General features: G+C 38.8%; 1 pseudogene; it reads right to left on the reverse strand.

Moving 5' to 3' along the window:
- Positions 1-8,223: 8,223 nt before the first annotated feature.
- Positions 8,224-24,544, reverse strand: LOC126595405 (8-amino-7-oxononanoate synthase-like; annotated as a pseudogene).
- Between the last annotated feature and the right edge of the window lie 215 nt (positions 24,545-24,759).

A 24,759-nucleotide genomic window follows, 5' to 3' on the forward strand; every position in this document is an offset into this window, starting at 1 on the left:
AAGTTAGAGTCACCTGTAGTGACCTGTACGACTGATCACATATCTCATCAATCATGGTTAGCATATAAGTCGGAGTCACTTGTAGTGACCTGTACGACTTATTCATATCTCATTGCATATCTCATCAATCATGGCTAGCATATAAGTCAGAGTCACCTGTAGTGACTTGTACGACTCATTCATATCTCATCACATCCATTCATTACTAATTAGCATTCAATTATATACTCACCTAAACTTACCTTAGCCTCCGCATTGGTATGCAACATTGTGCAAGGGTGTACTAAATCACATACTAAAATGTAAACTAATTATGGCATGGCATTTATAAAACATAAAACCAGAATTTCTCGTTTCCTCGCACGTTGATTTATAACCAACATTTATTCACCCAAAACATAGGGTTAAATCTCATGTTTTTCACCAGATTCCTTCACATTGCTCATTTTCCCAAACAAAGATTTTGTCTTGATTATTTAATCTCACTTATTGTATGGCTGCATCTAACGTCTCGTTAGACTGCCTACGTACCCTAAATAGGGATCAAGCCATTCGTAGTTCACAATAATTAATTGTAGGTAACATGCATAAATCACTTTAGAAGTGTTTGTGGAACTATCAATTATATGCCTATAATAAAAGGAAAATACCTATTCACCTAGAGTCCACGCTATGATTCTCTAGCACGTGCATCGAGGCGTCCCGAATGATTGGCGTCTAGAACAATTATTGAATCACATCTCATAACTCTTATCAATAGAATACGTAATTCACATAAAATACATCCTCAAGGACATTCTAAAATAGTTTGAGACTCATGGACCATCAGTCAACCGTCGATCATAGATCGACGGTAGGGTCTACAATCTTTCCAATCCGCAACTTCCAAAGATTCACGTTGTGCTTTTAGAACAACATATTAAAATTTCATTACGATCCAACGGTTGGATCTCTGCCAATTTCCAAAACCAAGTGGCGGTTAACATTCTATTTTATGGACTTACAAATCCAATTCAGGAAGATCCGTACGTCGGATTCCCAATTCGTAAATTCCTACATTCTTCAAATATTATGTACTACAATGTAACAAAGTTTGGTGACGATCCAATGGTCGGATCGTCGATTACTATTCTAATCAAGTGGTGGACCTTAATGGAACTTCACCGGATTCTGCATATTTCACAGATTTCCAAGCAATCTTTAGAACTCCATATCTCACTTGTTTCTCAATCAAATTTAACCCATAATATACCAAATTGAAGCTAGAGAAATGTAGAACAAATTATACCAGCTTGGAGTCCAAATAGTGGCTGGAGGTGTCCAGAAAATGGTCTGAAAGATGGTTGTCGGCAGGAAAACTGGTAACTCGTTGGAATTTTTAGGCAACCTTTCAACGTCCATAACTTTGTCAATACTCCACGAAATCGAGTGATTCAAAAACAGAAATCTTAGTTTTCGACGAAAGGAAGAGATTGATACCTTTCTCAAAGGCTAACTCACCGTGGTTTGGCCGACAAATGACTCGAAAGTGGCAGAGGTCGCCGGAAATTTGTCAAACTTTAAATCGTTATAACTTTCTTATTTTTCAACCAAATCACACGATCCAAACATGAAAATTTATCTAATCGACGAGAAGAATTAATCTATACCTGTGACTAAGACCAATTTGACCTGGAAAAGCTTCAATTCTACTAAAACTGTACGAAACCCTTGAATTTGGTTATGTTCGATCTGACTCCAAAACAACTCCTCCGCCCCCAAACTTGTTTGGGCTTTATTCCAAGCCTCAAGAGGATGCTATAGGTGGTGGTGATGAATGTGGTTAACTTCGGAATTGTGTGGTTCGAACCCAAAATCGCCGCACCCCACCTGCGGGTTTTGTGAAATCAATGCCAAATCCCTTGATTTTTGGGGTGAAATAGGAAGAATTATCGAATGGCCTCGAGCTAAGGATCATTTTGACACCAACCTTGCCGTCTATGGTGGTCGGAATCAGGAGATGGAACCGGGTCGAGTCACGGGTCATGGTGAACCCGGCCGGTTCCCTCCTCTTCTTGTTCTCTCCTTTCTCTCCTTCCTCTCCTCCCTCATTGGTCCACCCTTCTCTCTCTTTTCCTCATTGCTCCACTCATCTCTCATCTCTCTTCTTGCCTTTCCATCACAACCATCCATATCCTTGTCTTTAAATCTGGGCCACCCACGGGGCACACCAGATTTCATTTAAATTTTTTTTAGAGTTTTCTTATAATAACCAAATTATTAATATGTACAAAACTTCAAACGTTAATATCTCCCTCGCTATAGCTCCAAATCATGCCCTGTTCGCGCCCACACGTCCATAGCGACGAGTACTACGAGGATATGCTAAAAGAATAAATCATACATTTCTCTAACCGATGGTCAACGAAAGTCAAAGTCCTTGCCTCTAGGGCATTTTCGTGAATTCACGCTTTTAAAGTTAATAAAAATGTAAAATTTGGGATGGGCTGTTACAATTACGAACCGTTTATATATTTGCTAGAATTAATTGTTTGAATGACCTTAATTTTAATTCATTTTTTTGCAAACATGATCTCTACAATGTGATTCATAATATCAACGGTTCTAGTCATAAGCACAATACTCTTTGATTCAAACACTAAGAAATTTGAGTAAGAGCTCTTACTCATCTTTGAATAGTCAAGTATTGTTGAATTTAAAATAGAATATATATTGTATAAAGAAAAAAACATCATACAAATATCCACATGCACATGACCGCCTACGTTCAAACTCAAGGAATATCCTTCCAAAGGCTCCAACGCCATCTTTATTATAACAAACCCAAATACACACACTAATTTGAATTATGATTCACAATTGCATTTATATACTTATTCCAATATCACATCCAATCTTACTTATATTGAATAAAAACCCTAATGCCTTGCATATCCATTTGAGCCATGGATGCTAATTTCTTTGAAACTGATACAACGGGAGAGTGCATCTCACACCTCTTAATATCATCCCTTGTGTGGGCTGCGCTCAAAGTCACTCATAGCCTGGAAAAAAAGATACAATTAAAGATATAAACTGGAGAGGGAGAGAGAGAGAGAAAGAGAGAGAGAGAGAGATAGAGCTTATATAAGTACACACCCATATTAAGTGCAAGGAAAACTTGAAACAAGCTAACCTGCTTCAGTTGGGTGGCACCACAGGGGGTTTGATTGCAGTTACAAGGAAACCAAATTTCAACAAACTTCTGTTCATCAATGATAAACAAAGTTATTTTATGTTGTTGCAAGGATCTCCAAATCACATAACAAACAGATAGAGAGGGAAACAAAGATGGCTAGCTTGTAGAGCCTTCTCTTTGCTCCCTATGATAAGAGAGATTATGTGACTAGTTATGGGGGTTCCAGTCAGAACACGAAAGTCTTGCACCCGATTCCAAACTGCCCTTCTACGCCATGTTTCCTTTCTTGCCACAATAAGATCGCAGCTGCAAATTTAGTCACATCTATAGTGTTAACAAGAGGAAATAATATTGTTTGGGGCAAAACTTGAACTTTGGGTTAACAAGAGGTTGGCCCAAAAGAAAGCCCAAAAGGAGGTTTAGAAGAAGGAAAAGTCTAAGGCCCAGTCGAAGTCCAAAAGCAAGAAGGGGCTTGTTTCCCGACCAGATGCAGCTCATTTAAACTACCTACTCACCTACCTAAGGGTCAAGTGGTGTAGACCAGTTAGCTAATCAGCCCAAAAGTACTTTACAATGGCAGTACAAGTAAAAAGTTGATGAATCATTGCCCTTCAGATATATTTGGGCAAAATCAACACTGCAGACAACCAAGCCAAATCGTCTATAAAAGGAGGAAGAAAAATCAGAGACAAGGACACTCAATCAAACAAATAAATACAAGCACAAACTCTGCTCAAACCAGATTTGACTTCACGAAGCTGTAGTCAGCCCCTAGTCTTCATCCCTTTCGGGATCAACCTTCACTAGAAATCCTTTGTAAAAGCTCTGCTACCTTGTTTAAATCTTGTTGTAGTATCGATCACCTCATATAGATTCATCGTCCAATCTCCCCTTCTAGCATTCGAACACTCTGTAAATCACAAAGAGAGGAAGTTGCAAGACGATCAGCCTTGCCCGACCTCCTTTGTTGTTGTCTTTCATTCATAGATCTAGTACTAAGATGTATGTTTCTATCTACATCCAAGTTATTGCTAGCCAGTTTATGATTAAAAGACTTCTAAATTCTAACCATTCGGGCAGACAAGATTGACCAATTAAAAGTCCTTAGTCTCAAGGCATAAAAAGAACTTTAAGTGGACTTAACCCATCCACGACAATCTTTGATCACCAGAAGTCTGAAGTTACTTGGGGCGTAAGTAATTGGCTTATCCTCTAGTTTTACTTCTGTTATATCATAATTCCCACAGAATGCTTGAGTATAGAATTAACTCTGATAGGAAGCCTTAAGGCCTATACCTAAGGCCTGACAAAGGCACCTATTTGACTTCATTCTGCTCTGCGGGCTTGGGTAATTAACGTATAACGGGAGTAATACGTATGCAATAATGAAACAACCAAGATGTGTTCAAGTATTCGGTTAGTTTTGACGGGAAGCCTCAAGGCCTACACCTAAGGCCCCACAAAGGCACCTTTCATAACTAACTGGGTCACTCGGGCATATATATATATATACACACCATAAAACTTAACATCGGTTTTACATCTGTCATGCTAAAGATGACAATGGCACACCTGGATTCTTAAAGTTAATTTTGATTGTGAGCCTCAAGGCATACACCTAAGGCCCCACAAAGGCACCTTTCAGAATTAACTCCGTCATTCTCTTACAGCCCGCCAATAAGCAGAAGCCCGATAGACGATATCAACCGGCACCAACCTCTCGGGGAGCTATGTGCTCGTTGGCCAGGGAACCTCCTCACTGGATATTCCTCTAGACGAACAAATCCAATATAGAGAAGGAAAAACAAATGGTCACATATGCTAGCTAGTGTTGCTAATCCACGTATTACAATATGGATCACCGACATGATTGATATATATTACGTTGACTTGGGGAAAAATTACTCCTTACACAACATAACAACTCAAGGTCGAGCAGAGCTCAAGCTTCTGTGTTTAATCAAAAGTATGACATGTTTAAAATGGATCGTATTCAATTAAATCACCCTCAGAAAACTATTAATTCCAAGAAAAGAATATATGATTTACTATGGGCAGCAGCAGCAATTGGCACTGGTTTAGTAGTTGAAAATATGAAAGAGCAACCCCTTGTTTGTATGAATTGCTTCCACCTTTTACTGTTCATGGTAATAAGAAAATGCTCAACTCAATTTCATAACTATTCACATACAAATTGATTTATCAAACATGCATGCAAGAATCCAATACTCCAACGAACGCCTAAAGTAGCTTTAACAGAAAGTCATCAACTACCATGGTTTCTCTGTATTATTTAGCACATTTCACAGAAATTTAGGGTCCGCTCGGTGAGTATATGGTTTTAGGTTTTAATTTCAATTTTTATTGTTAGAAACTTGAGGTCTGTTTGGTAACCATTTGGTTTTCAATATATATTGAAGAAAGTAAAGACGAAGAAGAGTGGTGGGAATGACGAGGAAGAAATGAACATGGAAGGGTGCATAAAATGAAAACTAAAATATGAAAGCAAATTTTAATTAATTAAGCGTTTACACTTCCATGTTTTTCTTCGTCCATATATTCTCCTCATTTCTTCTTCCTCCCTCCAACTTTTCTTCATTTCTCATTTATTTATGGTAAAATTATGAAAACTAAAAACCAAAAACGAATCCACCATGACAACCTACAGCTTTAAAAATTGCTATATATTAATGCTACTAGCTTACTAAAGGCAAATGAATTTCAATGTGTTTATAATAAAAATAAGAATTTCAATGTGTTTATAATAAATCACTTTTAGCATACGCATTTATGAGTATAAGTGCTTTACAGAGACATGTTTTTGTTGATTCGAGTGATATTCTAATTTAAAATAAACCACAAGAACGAGGAAGCACATTGTTCTAGTTAACTTGCTTATAACCTGGTATGTTATGTCAAGACATAAATTGATATATACTATGGACCTGTGTTTGTAGATGAAGATTCATTGGAGGGTTCCCTCAAACAAACTTATTTGAGAGATACGTGTAGTGCCCCTCTCTGCCATATTTCAATGATTCAAACCATTGAGGTTTAAAGTTTTCCCTCACAATTTATCTATACAAAAAATCATTCACGTTTGAGATCATTAAATCACTCAATTAAGTGGTTGTGTTCTTGAAATACAATGTTCGTCTATTTTTATTGGCTGTAATTAGATTTTTTTAGTGGTTTTAAATTTGTTTAATTTTAGGAAGGATGATGTTTGAAGAATTAAACAATAGATAGTTCATATTATGAACTTCAATTCTGACATATGTAAAAGGGTTGATCCAAGATTTTTCAAAGGGGTGGGCTAATATTTTTATTTTTACTTATTTATTTTGAACAAGCTATAGTATCTACATTAAGTGCATTGCATCGAAAATTTGAGTTCTAGCGCATAAAGATAAAAAACAATCAAGATAAAGGATTGAAATGCACAACGTGAGCATTACAAAATCACTAAATAATATTTGTCAAATAACTCATTTCAAGTTATTCATCTACATTAAGTGCATTGTATGTAACATCCCACATCGTCCAGGGGAGTGGATCCTCTAAGCCTTATATGTATATTCTCATCCCTACCTAGCACGAGGCCTTTTGGGAGCTCACTGGCTTCGGGTTCCGTTGGAACTCCGAAGTTAAGCGAGTTCGCACAAGAGCAATCCCATGATGGGTGACCCACTGCGAAGTTCTCGTGTGAGTTCGCAGAAACAAAACCGCGAGGGCGTAGTTAGGGCCCAAAGCAGATAATATCGCGCTACGGTGGAGTCGAGCTCGGGATGTGGTGGGGGCTAGGATCAGGAAGTGACAATTTGGTATCAGAGCCAATCCCTGGCCAGAAGTGTGCCGACGAGGACGTCGTGCCCCTAAAGGGGGTGAATTGTACATCCCACAACTCCCAGGGGAGTGGATCCTCTAAGCCTTATATGTATATTCCTATCTCTACCTAGCACGATGCCTTTTGGGAGCTCACTGGCTTTGGGTTCTGTCAGAACTCCGAAGTTAAGTGAGTTTACGCGAGATCAATCCCATGGGTGACCTACTGGGAAGTTATCGTGTGAGTTTCCAGAAACAAAACCGTGAGGGTGTGGTTGGGGCCCAAAGCGGACAATATCGTGCTACGGTGAAGTCGAGCCAGGGATGTGGTGGGGGCCCGGGCCGGGATGTGACATTGCATCTAGTTATTTTAATAAAGAATTAAGTACCAAAAATCCCCCAACATTTTAATGTCAATCCAAATTAGTCTTAACCTTTTTAAACATTCCAAACAAGTCCCTAATCTATTGAAAATGTCACATCCGTTAAGCCTAGTTAAAAATATATTAGATTAACTAGGCTTACTTTGTTTCTAAAATCAATAGAAGGTGATGGAAGCATTAGCCTCCACGAACTACCAGTTACCACCACTCTCATCAGGCCATCACCTCTAAACCCAACGCAACACCATCAACTCCACCCTACACCTCAAGCTGCCAACATCGGAGAAAGGTCATGGAGGTTGCTGAAATAGTATAGATTGTCATGGTGTGGCTACAATCATGCATCTTCATCGTCCACAAAGAAGAATTGGAAGTTTTACTAATCGAGAATCGGCGAAACAGGAAATCACATGAACAGAAACAAGCTTCTTGACCCTATATGAATTCTTAACCCTTTTCTTTGTTAAGAGATTTCCCTCATGATGTAATTTCAATTTAGGTCCATGTTCTATTCAAATCAACACTTCTTTGATCATTAGGTTTCATATATATTAGATCATTTATGTTTGAAATTTAGATTTTGAGGCAACTAATTTTAATATTGTCCATGATATACCCAGTTGGTGGGGTTGAATATAATCTATGTTTGAAAAATTAACTGGGGTTTAACGAATGTGACATTTTTAATAGGTTGGGTACTTGTTTGGAATGTTTAAAAAGGTTGAGATTAATTTGGAATTAATGACACTAAAAGATTAGGGGTTTTAAGTATTTAATCCTATTTTAAATCTACTTATCTTTTTTTTTTTTTTGTCAAAAGATAGGAAATATATTAACTTAAATACGAACAGATACAAGTGCATCTTCTGCTAAAACATTAAACAAAAACTCTGGCCCTAAATCATCCCAGCCAAATCTTCCACCATGCTTAACGATGTACGCCATTATCGAATGAGTTGCACGATTGCAATAATGAGGGGTAAAGCAGAACCTCACCAACTGGAATAAACTTGCCAATCTCCAAATATCTTGGAGATAAATCTCTATAGTCACATTAGCCACTATCTCTTTATTTAACATCTGGATCAAACCCTTGGAATCTGATTCAACCACCATCCGACTAGTAGCCCCCATAATATCACTCCCTACAATCCACTCCAAGCCTTGGCAAACTGCATCTGCCTCCGCCATCAAAACATCCCCAAACCGCAACCCTCCCACCCCTCCTGCAAGCTTAAGAAGCCCAGCGAAATCCCAAAGTACCTACCCCACTCCTCCCTCCTTCGTGTCTCTCCTCCAAGCTGCATCATAATTAAGTTTCAGCACCCCAAAAGGAGGTTTCAGCCAATGCCCCATTCCCTCTTCCATTCCCACCCTTACATGCTGCCTCTCCCTTGATCCCGTACCCTCCCCCAGGCCTTTCCTCTAAATCCTTCCCCACACCAGCCATACCAACCATCCTAAGCTCCCCTCCCTCGCCCTCCATATCCCTCATAGCATCACTAAACTCCTCCACCTATCGTTGCCAAAGATCAACAACCATATGAGGAAGAGTTTGCACCCCATTAAACACCGCCTCATTCCTGCATTTCCATACTCTAGAACCTGAAGACTATCTACTTATCTAAGTTTTGTATCCATTTGTTACTAAGGCTAGTTTGGTATTGTTGTACTTTAAAAAAAAAAAAAAAACTATTTTTGCTAGGCTATGAGAATAAAAGTTATTGAGTGTTTGGTAAACTTTTTTTATTTTTATTTATTTATTTATTTATTTGGTAAAAGTGCGTTTAGCAAAAAATAGGGTTTGAGTGTTTGGTAAACTTTTATATAAATTGATGTAAATATGTGAAATGACTAAAAATGATATGATATTTAATGTGATATAATAATTGTCAGAGAATAATGTAGAGGCAATGATTGTAATTTTGTAAATATGTTGGGATGTACTTGCCATTTGAAAATTTCATTAAATGGACATTGATTACTATGCTTTGAAAAATAAACACTTTTTTTTAGAAGCATGGTAGACAGTACTTCTGCTTTCCTATGATTTTTTTTATGGTCATTGACAACAGTTTTTTTTTTTTTTTTTAAACCACTTTTTTTTGTTTTACCAAACACATTTGATGTTCCAAATTGTTTAATAAATTGTTTTTTCTTTCTTAAAGTACTACAATCTCAAACTAGCCCTTGAAATGATGTAGAATAGAATGGACATAAAAGACAAATCCGACAACAATTAAGTCCATGTGTTGTAGATCTAGTTTCTAAGCAACAATTTAGTTCCGAGTGAGGATCCTCACCGGATCCTCAAATCATATCCGTTCATATTACATCGTGCGGCCAATTTTTGTCAAGTATTGTTTATATTCAATTTTAAATAAAAAAATTTACAATGATTTATGACCGCACGATGTATGATGAACGGATGTGGTTTGAGGATCCCTAGAATCCTGACAAAGAAAATCCGGCGAGGATCCTCTCTCTTTAGTCCCATAACCCGTCATTTGAGAGAATGACGTTAACACATGGCATTTAAAGCCGAATTTCCACATTAATTTACAAGGTTGCAACAACATTTTAAGTTGTAATGATCTATTTGTATTTTTATTTTAGTATTTTGTTTCTCATTAGGATTCCTAGCAAGCCTAGGATTGAGATGCACTATAAAACGATTGGTGTTAGGGTTATTCGACTTTTCTCATGCTTTTTTGGTGAATTCGAATTTTCTAATTTGTCAGATTATAGTTTGATTTCTATCTTATTGTCACACAGCATTACATATCAAGGTCGGACCAGCAACTATATAAGCTTTTCAGTACCGGTGACTTGATTAATTTAAGGAATAGAAAGTGTGTGTAGGCCCTTTATGCAAAGGGATTCTCATGTTTTTTTAATGGGGATTAGGTGTAGGACCCACTGTATATCGAACTTCAATGATCCGAACAGTCTATTTTGTAAGTCTCGTTTCATAGATCATCTTTACAAAAATTCAATTCAATCCGAAACCATTTATCTATTTAATTATGAAGATAAAATTTCATTGTTTCTTATATAACAAAGTATTCGTTAATTTCTTTGAACTCAATTAGATGTCTTAAACATTTCCAATTTGGCTAATACTTTGCAAGAATGATTTATGAGGTCCAACTTTTCAAGTAGACAGTTCGGATCGTTAACAAACAGAAAGTGATGCTGTTTACGTAGCTTCACAAGCTCAGCCATTGGTGCAAAGTCTCCATCCATACTAAACACGCTGTAGTCGACCATAATTTTAATAAGTTATAGAAAAGATAACAGAAAACATAAGAGACTTTATATATATAAAAGATTGATGTTTTTTTTATTTGGTCTCATATAAAGATGAAACTGATTCGAACTAAAATATAGAAAGTACGTAGAATTGTAAAAGAGCATATGACTTGCGTACCTATCAGTCACGACTACTTTCTTCCTCATTGTTCAACTTGATCTGCATGTCAAAGCACAAATGTATTATGTATCGATCCCATAAACAGTGGCATACAGAAGGATTGAAACAAAAGCTTAACTAAGACGTACAACAATGCATTAAGGTGAGCCATGTCACCATCGATTATCGACACATGGTTCAATTCGTCAGAAAAAATGGCAATCTTTTCATCTGGTGAAGCTGATTTTTTTGCAGCCAAGAAAGAGCCAAGAGATCCCAAAGCTGCCATCAAGGCTACATTTACATTGGCAGCACATCCTGTAGGACAAAGAGGACAATCCTACAAGTACAGTGGATGGAAAGTTAAACAGGATTGCATCAGTTTTCAGCTAAAACACATATAGATAGAAGAGAATTCAAACAAATCATAGAGCAAATACTTTAGACCTCCAAACAACAGTCCAAGGGTTTCAAATAAAAACTCAGATACCTAAAACCAGAATGAGTGATAAATCATGAATGACAAATGGTGAAAGACCTTGTGTACTATTTTACGTGTTATAACACAAAAGTACCGAAATGATATGGTTTATATGTCTCACTTTTAGAGTATATACAAAATATGCGTGTTATAATTTGAGTTGAATAATAATGTCACGTGATTGTGCTCTGGATACACTGAAAAATTATTAACTGTAAAAGGCATGGAATGAATAACATCGTCCACTTAAAGAAGTGAAAGTAGTGAAAGAAGTAGTTTCTACGTGGTATCTTCAATTGTAAGTGAGAGGTTTTATGTTCGAATTTTGTAAAGGAGTGTGCTATTCACAAACCCCTTTTTGCTTCTCACACACTTCTTGTTAATTTCTATCATTTGATCTTCTTTAATTCAGTCAATCCGACGACCGCAAATTAAGATGGTGTGTATGAAGTAAAAAGAGGTATGTGGATAGCACACCCCTTTTGTAAATAACAAGTTTGATATCAAATTATTAATTCACCCTTTAAAATATATTATATAAATAAAAGAATAAATATAGAGATTGATATAAGTCCAATTTTTTGAGTCAATAGTAGGAATAATCCAATTTATTAAAATAAGTCAAATTCCTTAAATTTAATTATTTAATTATAAATAATTATCTCTTCAATGAAAAAATTTATTGTAAAAATCAAATTTCTTCCTAATTATCTCTTTGATTATTTCTTTTTATTTATTTATTTGTTATTTCTTGTTCTTCCACTTGCTTTATCCTATTTATAGATTTCATTTTAATTTTTATAATCAACCTATATTACAAGTTAATTGTATTTATCTACTTATATGATAGGTGTGACATCCCACATCGCCCAGGGGAGTGATCCTTAAATGTGTATTCCCATCCCTACTTAGCACGAGGCCTTTTGGGAGCTCACTGGCTTCGGGTTCCGTAGGAACTCCGAAGTTAAGCGAGAAGGGGGCTAGAGCACTCCCAGGATGGGTGACCCACTAGGAAGTTGCTCGTGAGTTCCCAGAAACAAAACCGTGAGGGCATGGTCGGGGCCCAAAGCGGACAATATCGTGCTACGGTGATGGAGCGGGCCCGGGAAGTGGTCCACCTCGGGCTGGGATGTGACAATTGGTATCAGAGCCTAACCCTGGCCGCGAGTGTGCCGACGAGGACGTCGGGCCCCTAAGAGGGGTGGATTGTGACATCCCACATCGCCCAGGGGAGTGATCTTTAAATGTGTATTCCCATCCCTACTTAGCACGAGGCATTTTGGGAGCTCACTGGCTTCGGGTTCCGTAGGAACTCCGAAGTTAAGTGAGAAGGGGGCTAAAGCACTCCTAGGATGGATGACCCATTGGGAAGTTGCTCGTGAGTTCCCAGAAACAAAACCGTGAGGTCATGGTCGGGGCCCAAAGCGGACAATATCGTGCTACGGTGGTGGAGCGGGCCCGGGAAGTGGTCCACCCCGGGCCGGGATGTGACAATAGGTTTTTTTTCATAGTCAACCTGTCACAAATTAATGTGTCTTGCTTGTAGGTATATTATGTTTTTTCAACCTTTTAGTTAGGTTTCATATCTCACTTATAGGTATAATATACATTCATAAATTTGCTACTTGAGTTAGAGTAGAATGTTTTGCAGATAGATTTATGTTAGTATATTAGTTTTTTTGTTATAAGATATTAATTAGATATTTTGGAGTTGGAAAATGCATAATATTAAAAGATTTTAATTGATTTTTAATATTTTTAGAAAACATTAAATGAGTGTGACAACCCGTTCCAAATTTTACGTTTTTATTAATTTTAAAAGCGTGAATTTACGAAAATGCCCTAGAGGCAAAGATTTTGACTACCGTTGACCAACATCTAGAGAGACGTATGACTTATTCTTTTAGCGTATCCTCGTAGTACTCGTTGGTGCGAACTCATAGGCAAAAACAGTTTGCAAGTCCGGATTATAACGATATAGTTATGGATGTTTGAAGTTGGTTATTGAGAGTTAGTTAAAAGATTAAGAAGGACCAATTAGATGAAAAAGAAGAAAAGGGCAACAGCCCAATCAGAAATGAGAAAGAAGAAAAAAAAAAGGGAAAAGCTGGGAGCCTTTCCCATGGGTTTTCCGTCCGTACACCACCACGACCATCTTGAAGCTCTCATTCCCCTTTACAAAACCCACCCAAGAACCAACTTGATTAACCACGGTATGTGGCGGTTTGAGGCCACGAAAGTCGATGAAAATCAACAATGCTCCGGCCACCCTTTTCAATTTTCCGGCGAATTGGCAAAGCGATGGGTAATGCCACCACTTGGGCTTTGTAGCCCATCATCCCAGGAGAAAAACCCAACCAACCTTGACCCCATTGGACCACCGTAGACGACGAATCGACACTAGGAAGTTTTAGGCACCCATCAGCTTTATGGGCAAAATTGACCATCTTCCGTCCACTTTTGGACTTCGTGGTAGGTATGAAGGTTGTTCCTCTCTTTGAGATCTTCATTCCTGTAAATTTTGGTAATTTTTGGAAATAATTGAATTTTCCAGCGAGTCAGGACGGCCGACCGCCACCCTCGGCGGCGCGTGCAGCGGCAAGCGGCCAATGGGCCGCCAATACTATTTTTATGCTATGTTAAATGTCTTGAATTCAGTTTTGATATTTGAATGTCGTAGGTTGATTGTTGGAACCTAAATTCTCTACTATACATTAATACGTCATTGTATGAATCGATGATCCGACTGTTGGATCGTCACCAAATTTTAATATGTTTTAGTACGTAATATTTGAGGACCATAGGAACTTACGGATCGGGAATCCGCTATATGGATCTTCCCGAATTGAATTTGTAAGTTCATGAAATAAAAGGTTAACCGCCACTTAGTTTTGGCAATTGGCGGGACTTTAGGATGTTGTTCTAGAGGTATAATATGGATCTTTAGAAGAAATGGATCAGAAATCCGTGATGCAGATCTTCCAAATTGAAATACGTAGGGATGTGTTTTATGTAAATTGTGTATTTTATCGGTACAAACTCTGAGATGTGATTTGATAATTGGTCATAGGCGACGATGGTTCGTGATGTCTCGACATGCGTGCTAGGGAGTCGTGGCACGGATCTAAGGTGAGTGGGTCTTTTCCTTTCTACTGTATATTATATATATATATATATTATTAACAATTACATAAATGTTTATAAATTGATTATTGCTTATGATTACTGTGAATGCTTTGAAATACTATTGCAAACTACGAATGGCTTGATCTCGGTTTAGGGTACGTAGGCAGTCTAACGAGACGTTAGATGCAGCCATATAATAAATGAGAATGAATAATCGAGACAATAGCCTAGTTTGGGAATGGGGCATTACAATTTATGCATTATAGACCATTTGTTTATATGTTTATATATCTGGAAATATTATGATATGTTGAATTTAGACTTACATCCTGGTATTTCCATCTGTATATTCCTTGCACATAATTATTGTGAATGCTTCGAAGTGCAAAGGTGAACGCAGGACTCACAGGTAAGTTCAAGTAAGTTCAGGTAAACATACGGTATTAGTTGAATTAATGGGGTTATGGTATGACTACATTTATGTTTTTTAAGCAACTCTGACATTGTCGTACAGGTTGCAATAATAGGCAACTCCGGCATTGTCGTACAGGTTGCTTATGAATCATACATGTTGTATTAGATGCATTTAAAGCTTTTAAACCTGCACCCCGGTGTTAGTGCTTCCGCCTATGGCCAGGGCACAGTCCTTCACGTAATGTTCACCTCCCGCACCATACGCTCACCTTGAATTCAAGATAGATGCACAGGCCTGTCGTACAAACCACTATAGGTGGTTCTGACTCGTAGGTGACTCTTCACGTGATCGTAGCACTTGAGCGTATTCATTTACACCCAGTCCTGTCGTACAGACCACTATAGTGGTTTCGACTCGTGTGCAGGCGTAATGCTGTATAGGTCACTATAGGTGACTCCGGCTAGATTGATTAATGATATATGATTATGTCGTATAGGTCACTATAGGTGACTCTGACTAGATTGATTGATGATATATGATTATGCCGTATAGGTCACTATAGGTGACTCCGGCTAGATTGATTGATGAGATATGAATATTCCATATAGGTCATTATAGGTGACTCCGGCTAGATTGATTAATGAGATATGAATATGTCGTACAGGTCACTAGAGGTGACTTCTGACTTATGAGCTAGCATTGATTGATGATATATGATTATAGTCATACAGGTCACTAGAGGTGACTTCGACTTATGAGCTAGTATATGTGATACGATATGCGATGAGCTAGCATATGTGATGAAATATGTGATGAGCTAGCATATGTGATGAACTAGCATATGTGATACGATATGTGATGAGCTAACATATTGATGAAATATGGGTAAGTCGTACAGGTCACTATAGGTGATTCCGACTTATAAGTTAACATCGATTGATGAGATATAGGTACAGTCGTACAAGTCACCATAAGTGACTCCGACTTGCGTACTAGTATGGGTTGTTAATCACATGATTATTGATATTGCTGATGAGATGCTGTGTTGTAGTATATTTATGAACTTTTTGGAAACTATACAATTGTTGTATCGAAGGGTTATAATGTTTTATATGGTTCTACTAAACTTTTATCTCCAAGGCCACTCACCCTTGTTTTGTTTTCACCCTCCATTTTTTATTAGCTGAGCTTTCTTATCATTGAAGATTCGTGGCGATTCTTATTATTGGAGATTCTTTCAGGGGTACGATTCTTAATCCCTTCTACTGTACTTACTTATGATATAACGTTGCGTGTGAAGTGGGTTCCTTCCCGCTCACCAGCGCACTCTGGTATTTAGGCACTCTTAGGTTTAAATTTATTCACATTTTTCCACATCTTCATACTTTATGGCTTCGTCACCCTCCAGGTGTCGGCCAGCACAGCTCGATTTGGAGTCCTAGTGGACATCCTGGGTCGGGGTGTGTCAATGAGTATAAAAGAAATAAATACATTTAATTAAATAACTGGACTCACTCCTAAAAACACTCTATGATTATTTTGGACCTGGATCTCAAAGCCCCTAAATTATACCTCCAACAGTAATTACCTCGCACGCATAGTATGTATGATATTTCTAGTATGATATAAATCTAGAGTAAATCATACCTCTTTTTTTCTTTAGGTTTGCCAGGCATGACTCCAGTCTCCTATGGTAAATGGTATATCCTGTTTATACCATACTTAGGGCCTCCGTATTCAGATCTCGTACAAACACTTGGGGGACTTAAATGTAATTATGTAATAAAGGAAGAGGCAAATATGTAATAAGTGAGGAGCCCTTATTTTATAAAAGGACTCCTCACCCTTACAATTAGGGGAGGCCATTTCTTAGGCCATAGGAAGAGTTATCTCACCCTCAGAAGCTCTCTCCCTCACTCCCCTCACTTCTCAGAGAAATACAAAAATCAGTGAAGACTTTGGTACAACAGAAAGTGTTAAGTTTGTGACCTTCACTAGATTGCTCAGGTCACTAGTATGGATAAGTATGTAAATGGATAGAGACAGGGAAGCAAACACAAGATGTACGTGGTTCACCCAGATTGGCTACGTCCACGGAGTAGAGGAGTTCTTATTAATTACGAAGGGTTTACACAAGTACATAGGTTCAAGCTCTCCTTTTGTGAGTACTAGTGAATGATTTAGTACAAATGACATTAGGAAATATTGTGAGAGAATGATCTCTATTTATTGAAGAGAGTTTCTAGTTTCATTCTTACATTAATACATGTCGTGTTGTGATTGGCTTCTGATGTTGACACGTGTCGCGCTATGATTGGTTTCTGATGTCGACATTTGTCGCGCTGTGATTGGCCTCCTGGTTGGAGGGAAACTCTTCTGGGTCCTTGACGGTATAACGTTGACCGTGAAGGAATATTTTGTGAAAACATGTTCATTTAAGCAACATCATATAGCATGCAATTAACAATTAAAGGCGGAATCATGCTAGCATGCACTTAAAAACAAAACATTAACCAAGAAATTCAAAGCCTAGTAGATTGGTGAACCATTAATCAACTCAAAACAAAGTGAGTTGAGATTTATACCTTTGTAGATTCCTCTTTTCATAAGCAAAGGCTAATCACCCAAAGAGAGGGCCTTCATTCCTTGCATCTTAAATCTATATTTTTGGATGGAAGAATAGGTTTCTCCAAGTTCCCAAAGTAGGGAACCTCTAAGTCTCTTCACCAAGGAGAGATTGGAGAAGAAATGAGTGACCTTGGAGTAGTGGGATTGCAAGATGCACCCCCCAAGGGGCCGGCCTCCTAGAGAGAAAATGGAGAGACAAGTTCTCACCAATTTTCTCTAAAAGAAACCCTAATGAATAAAAGGCTATAAAGTCATATTTATACCTTTATTCATTTGAGTGGCAAACTTGTAATTAAAGCAAGTTCACTACCCTTCCTCTAAATGGCCGGCCATGGGGTGTTGTTTGGGCTTTTGGGTCTTAGTGAATCATTATTCATTAAGTTGTCATACAACTTAAGTCAATGGGCTTGACGTTCGAAGCCCATTGGGCCTTAAGGTCCAAAACCTATCCCGAGGTCTTCAACGAACTTATTCGTTTGATTAATTAACATATTAATTAATCCTTGCCATAAATTAATGATTAAACCATTTAATCATTCTTACTCATCTCCATTGTTTCTTCAATCTCCACCTTACACGGTGTGCGATCCATTAGGTTCCTTTTAGCGAGGCAGTGGGCGATTAAAACCATTTTAAATCGATTGTGAATTGAAACTTACTTTCAATTCTCCCTTTAGTGATTACACACGTTTAGGGCTTCCACAAACCATGAGTGACACCTTGCAGCATATCATGGTTACCCAAGCTAATCAGAAGAGGTAGAGAAAACCTATTCAGTTTGGGATTACAAATGCAATACGGTCTTTCTCTAATCTAATACTCCTGACCACATTGTTTGGTTTGATAGTTTATTTATTCATGTCTACTATCCAATGTGATTCGTGTGCTTATATGATTTCCTTGAATGTGATTTAGAACGACTTTTCTAAATCTCATTCATACTCTGGCCAGATATTCTAAATCATATCATAGAGTATTCTCCCTCAAACAGTTTGAAGGTTAGAGATCCCTTGTTGCGCATTCACTTGCCTCCATGGCTAAGTGGCTTAACCCCAACGATGCCGTGGACACCCCGATGGGGTGACTTTGACATAATCAAAGATCAAGGACTTAACCACAAGACAACTGTGATGCCTCAGGTCAAAGGACTAATTTGCATTATCCCAAACATGAGTTCTCATGTGACATGAGTATGAGAACTCTTCGTTGATCACGTTCAGTGAACTCATTCTCTACTGAGCACCTACGTACTTGTCTTGATGTCACACACACCAATGACTCGAGACTAGTCACTCTCCCTGAGAGAAGACATAGCACGTACCGATCTTGACGGACTGTCAATGCCCAATTGGCAATCCTATGATCAGGAACATTTAGGATGTGTCTACGAAAGAATGGTCTCATGAATCTAACTTCATTAGATTACATTCTTCCAATCACATATTCCTTGGACTTTATCGTTTAAGCATATAACATTTATATGAGACGGCTCAAACAATAATCTTTGCCCTTTATAGTTAAACTAGATTAGTTTAACATGTAAAATGTCCGTAAAGTATCATCATATGATTGTCTTTAGGGCACATTTCCAACAGACCAGTGCTCAGTAGTTTCAGGATTGGTCAAGTATGGTATAAACAGTGCTCCCCTAAGTTCCCGAGTGAAGGAAGCTCCTCGGTTGGGGACTTGCAAGATCCAAGCCATTGAGTAATCACGAAACTTCTAAGTACCGAAGTGTGGTATCATTTTCACTTGCCTTATCTCTCTCATATGTAGATGTGGCATCTTCTCTGGAAGTACTTTTCCTCCATCTAGGGGTGGTATTTTTAATCGATAAAGATGCACAAGGTAATGTATCAATTTTACATGAAGCTTACTTGTAGTTTCGGGCTTGGTCAAGTGTGGTACAAACCCTATAGTAGGAGTCCCTCAAGTCGCCAAGCTAAGAGATTTGCCGAAGGAGGTAACAGACAAGGTAAGTAATCAGACTTCCAAGCAAGAAACCTGGATCAGAGGTTCGACTTCGGTTTCCGGTTGATTGTTCTCCTTCTCCTTGTGTCATAAACAACAACAAGGATAAGGAGAAGCAAATGGAGAAGAGATGATATGAGATACTTTTGCTTTTGAAGAAGTAACTTTCCACAGGCTTATTCTTGAACTGGGCTGGAGGGTTTTCTGGTTTCCTCCAGAGTATAAGGCCAACTCAATAATTTGAGGGTCAACACAAGTCCATCAAATTTAGAGTACGTTCGACCCTGATGATATGAGATACTTTTGCTGTTGACAAAGTAGTGGATGTATCGGCACGTGTTCTGTTACGTTTGTCTTCACATGCTTCCTTGTATCTTTCTCACTTGCCCTATCTGTTCCTCAGGCAGAAGTGGTATCTTCTCTGGAAGCATAAGATGTTGAAGATGAGTACTCGAGCAATGCCAGGTAAGTAATCAGGCAAGGGGTTCCAGGCAGCAGTTCCTGACTGGAAGCTTGATTCCAAGTGCTGACTGATTGCTCTTTTTCTCCTTGTCTTGCAGGTAAGAACAAGGTTAAAGGAAAAGATAGGGAAAAAAGCATGATATGGGATATTCTTGCTTTTAACCCTGTTGATATGAGATACTCTTGCTCTGGTGTGGCTTGTTTGTAGAGGTATTATTGAGAGGAAAAGAAGCTGAGTATTTCGAGAGACTCTGCTAAGAATACCCTCTCGGATGTGAAGAAAAGTTGAGCATTTTTTTTTATTTGCAGGTCGGCCTGGTTATGGAGGATAGAGGTCGACATATATAAAAGTCTCCCTAACAACAAGTAGTAGTGCTATTCATTTACCCTTCTTGGTCATAGCAATGTAGTGGGAGCTGCAAGTTTCACGTGTTTTAACTTTGTCAGAGCACTTTGAAAAAGTGGTTTATGGTATATGGAAAGCTGATGTTGCGTGTGAAGATTGCAGACAAGCTTTATCCAAGGAAATCTGGCTCTCGAAGTTCGGAGCGCGGTGCCTCTTCGGTTTTCGAACAAGCAATCTTGTCGGGGATTTGGCTTTCAAGATTCAGAGAATGGTGCCTCTTCGATTTTTGAGAAAGCAATCCTGGTGGGAGTCTGACTCTTGAGATTCGGAGAGTAGTGCCTCTTCGATTTTTGAGAAAGCAATCCTGTTGGAGTCTGGCTCTCGAGATTCGGAGAGCGGTGCCTCTTCGATTTTTGAGAAAGCAATCCTGTTGTGAGTCTGGCTTTGGAGAGTCGGATAGCAGTGCCTGTTCGATTTTTGAGAAAGCAATCCTGGTGGGAGTTTGGCTCTCGAGATTCGGAGAGCGGTGCCTCTTCGATTTTTGAGAAAACAATCATGTTGGGAGTCTGGCTCTCGAGATTCAGAGAGCTGTGCCTCTTCGATTTTTGAGCAAGCAATCCTGTTGGGAGTGTTTTCTTAAATGTGAGTAAAGGTTGGGCATTTTTGCCAGTCTGCCTTACCATAGAGCACGGAGGTTGACACACATAGGGACTTTCCAGTTATTAAGCAGTGGTGCAAAACTTCACCTACAAAGCTTCAGGGCAGGGTATACAAATACTGCATCCGAACAACCGCCACTTGGGCCCATACATGGATTCAATTTGAAGTCTCCAGCCAACAGAATCTATTGACCGAAGACTTGGGGGACTACACTATGTACCATATATTGGGCCTCAACTGGGCCTCATGAAAAATACTTGGGGGACTTAGCTCATTATTTATGTACTGAGGAGCGAGCCCTTATTCTATAAAAGGAACTTCATCACTTTCATTAGAGAGCACCCATTATTCATGTACTGAGGAGCGAGCCCTTATTCTATAAAAGGGACTCCCTCACTTTCATTAGAGAGCACTCATTATTCATGTACTAAGGAGCGAGCCCTTGTTTTATAAAAAGGACTCCCTCACCTTCAATAGAGAGCATCGCCGCCAGCTGAGCAATCACCTCGCAACGAGCATCACTCCTAACCCATTATTCATGTACTGAGGAGCGAGCCTTTATTCTAAAAAGGGACTCCCTCACCATCATTAGAGAGCATCGCCGCCTGGTGAGCAACCGCCTCGCCGCGAGCATCAACTCTAGCCCATCATTCATGTATTGAGAAGCGAGCCCTTATTCTGTAAAAGGGACTCCCTTACCTTCAACGCTACAAGCCGAGCTAACCAAGGCAACATAAGCCACGAGCCGAGTAGCCTCACAGTATGTGCTATTTCTAGTTGAGCATCATTTTAGATTGAGCACCGCCTCATATCGAGCATCAATTCAAGACAACATCTAGTTACTTCGGCCCACACATGGACTGAATTTCAAGTCTCCAACCAAAAGATTCTCTTGAATGAAGACTTAGGGGACTACTGTTTATACCATACTTAGGGCCTCAGTATTCAGATCTCGTACAAATATTCGGGGGACTTAAATGTAATTATGTAATAAAGGAAGGGGCAAATATGTAATAAGTGAGAAGCCCTTATTCTATAAAAGGACTCCTCACCCACACAATTAGGGGAGGCCATTTCTTAGGCCATGGGAAGAGTTCTCTCACCCTCAGAAGCTCTCTCCCTCACTCCCCTCACTTCTCAGAGAAATACAATAATCAGTGTGGACGTAGCCCAAACATTGGGGTGAACCACGATACATCTTGTGTTATTTACTTTCTTGCAGATTCATGGTCGGATTTACGTTGTTCCAAGACCTCCGGTTTTGTGCATCAACATATCCACAGGCTAAAGCAGAACCCCTTGGTCCCATTCTATGTTCAAAGGCTGCCTAGGAATCACGGTTTGCATTTAAAATTTTAATTACAACATGCATGGTTAATTCAAGATACATACAAATCTAATCACTATACACACACACACACACACATATACCTTAGCAACAGCATTTCGAATAGCAAGATGTGAACTCAAACCCAAATAGTCATTTCCAGAAAATATTAGTAGCTTTTTGAACTTGTGCGTGCCTTCCTCCAACTCATCTCCTATAAATTAATTCCAGCAGAAAAGGGTAATTGTAAATAGTTCATAATCTTAACCTAAAAAATTTGAAATAAATTGATTTGAACTGAACCATGCATGCACGCATGCATATATACCGGAACTGGGAATTTCATTGACCCACTTTTGGAACGTGGGTTCTGGAATGTGAACCTCCACAGATGATCGATCCCACGGCTGAATCTCATTGTACACCTCGAATTCATCTTCATCGACAGGTTTTTAGGTATCATCTTGGGTTCTATGGAGTTAAATGGGTCTGATAGACCTAATGAGTTGCAGGCGTTCGAGTTTCTAAGGACCCTCTTCGACCCAACTGTCCCACGACGCCATCATCTCAAGTCGTTGTGCAATATCCCAAGTGCAAAGAGAATGTGATCACCTCTTTGCATTTGGTTAATTTGCACTTTGCTTTGGCATATGTTTCAGAACGGTACCAATTAATGTGATTTATAGTAAAGAGTTGTGCTACTTCTAGTTAAAGTCCAGTACTTTATGCATTTGTGTCAACTGTAAATTACAACTGAGGAGGATCCAATTATTTTCCCTTCTCTTACATCATCAATATTTAAATTGAAATGGACAGAGAATTGACATTTCTTTCTCACGTGTTGGTAGGTCCTTGATCTTACGTTTTGTTCTAGTAAGGACCTTGACGTTTCTATAAGAGCAACCTGGTATTTCTAAAATGATTTATGCTAAGATAATAGGGGTAGCAATACAGCCTGTCTGAGACACAGATGTGCCATTTCTATAATCGTGAAAGTTACAGATTTTGATAATCATATACCTGTAATTTCTCATACTTATTTCTGTCGGTCGGGCGATGCATTATTGTGCAACGTTTCCTATTATTATCAATGAAAAAATATTCTTGTAACTATGTATGAACAATTCTCTATTGAGTTTTGAGACGTTGAGGCGGTAATTTTAGCATCATAACTGAAAATGTAACTGAATCATATATTCTAATTGTCTCCAAATCTGGTGAGGGTAGTTTAGACCTAGCATTCATGTCGTGTTTTCTGTGTTCGTATCGTTTTCGTGTCATCCCCGATATCTTAACGGGTTGTGTCGTGTAACACCTGTTAAAATAAACGGATAAAATGACCTGACCCGATAATATTAACAGATAATATGACCTGACTCATTACCTGTTAAGGAAAATATATTTTAAACCAATAAATAATCAAATGAAAAACATAATACTTGTTGATGCACAAAATCAGTGAGGACTTTGGTACAACAGAAAGTGTTAAGTTTGTGACCTTCGCTAGATTGCTCCGGTCACTAGTATGGATAAGTATGTAAATAGATAAGGACAGGGAAGCAAACACAAGATGTACGTGGTTCACCCAGATTGGCTACGTCCACGGAGTGGAGGAGTTCTCATTAATTGTGAAGGGTTTACACAAGTACATAGGTTCAAGCTCTCCTTTAGTGAGTACTAGTGAATGATTTAGTACAAATGACATTTGGAAATATTGTGAGAGAATGATCTCTATTTATAGAAAAGAGTTTTTATTTCATTCTGACATTGACACGTGTCGTGTTGTGATTGGCTTCTGATGTTGACACGTGTCGCGCTATGATTGGCTTCTGATGTCGACACGTGTCGCGCTATGATTGGCCACCTAGTTTGAGGGAAACTATTATGAGTCCTTGACGGTATAACGTTGACCCGTGCTCAGTAGTTTCGGGATTGGTCAAGTATGGTACAAACAGTGCTCCCCTAAGTTCCCGAGTGAGGGAAGCTCCTCGGTTGGGGACTTGCAAGATCTAAGCCATTGAGTAATCACGAAACTTCTAAGTACCGAAGTGTGGTATCATTTTCACTTGCCTTATCTGTCTCATACGTAAATGTGACATCTTCTCTGGAAGTACTTTTCCTCCATCCAAGGGTGGTATCTTTAACCGATGAAGATGCACAAGGTAATGTATCAATTTCACTTGAAGCTTACTTGTAGTTTTGGGCTTGGTTCAGTGCGATATGAACCCTATAGTAGGACTCCCCCAAGTCACCGAGCTAGGAGATTTGCCGAAAGAGGTAACAGACAAGGTAAGCAATCAGACTTCCAAGCAAGCAACCTAGATCGGAGTTTCGACTTCGGCTTCCAGTTGATTGTTCTCTTTCTCCTTGTGTCGTAAACAGCAACAAGGATAAGGAGAAGCAAATGGAGAAGATATGATATGAGATAGTTTTGCTTTTGAAGAAGTAACTTTCCATAGGCTTATTCTTAAACTGGGCTGGAGGGTTTTCTGGTTTCCTCCAGAGTATAAGGCTAACTCAAGAATTGGAGGGTCAAAACAAGTCC

This window comes from Malus sylvestris, chromosome 13 (assembly GCF_916048215.2).
Source record: "Malus sylvestris chromosome 13, drMalSylv7.2, whole genome shotgun sequence".
NCBI lineage: Eukaryota > Viridiplantae > Streptophyta > Magnoliopsida > Rosales > Rosaceae > Malus > Malus sylvestris.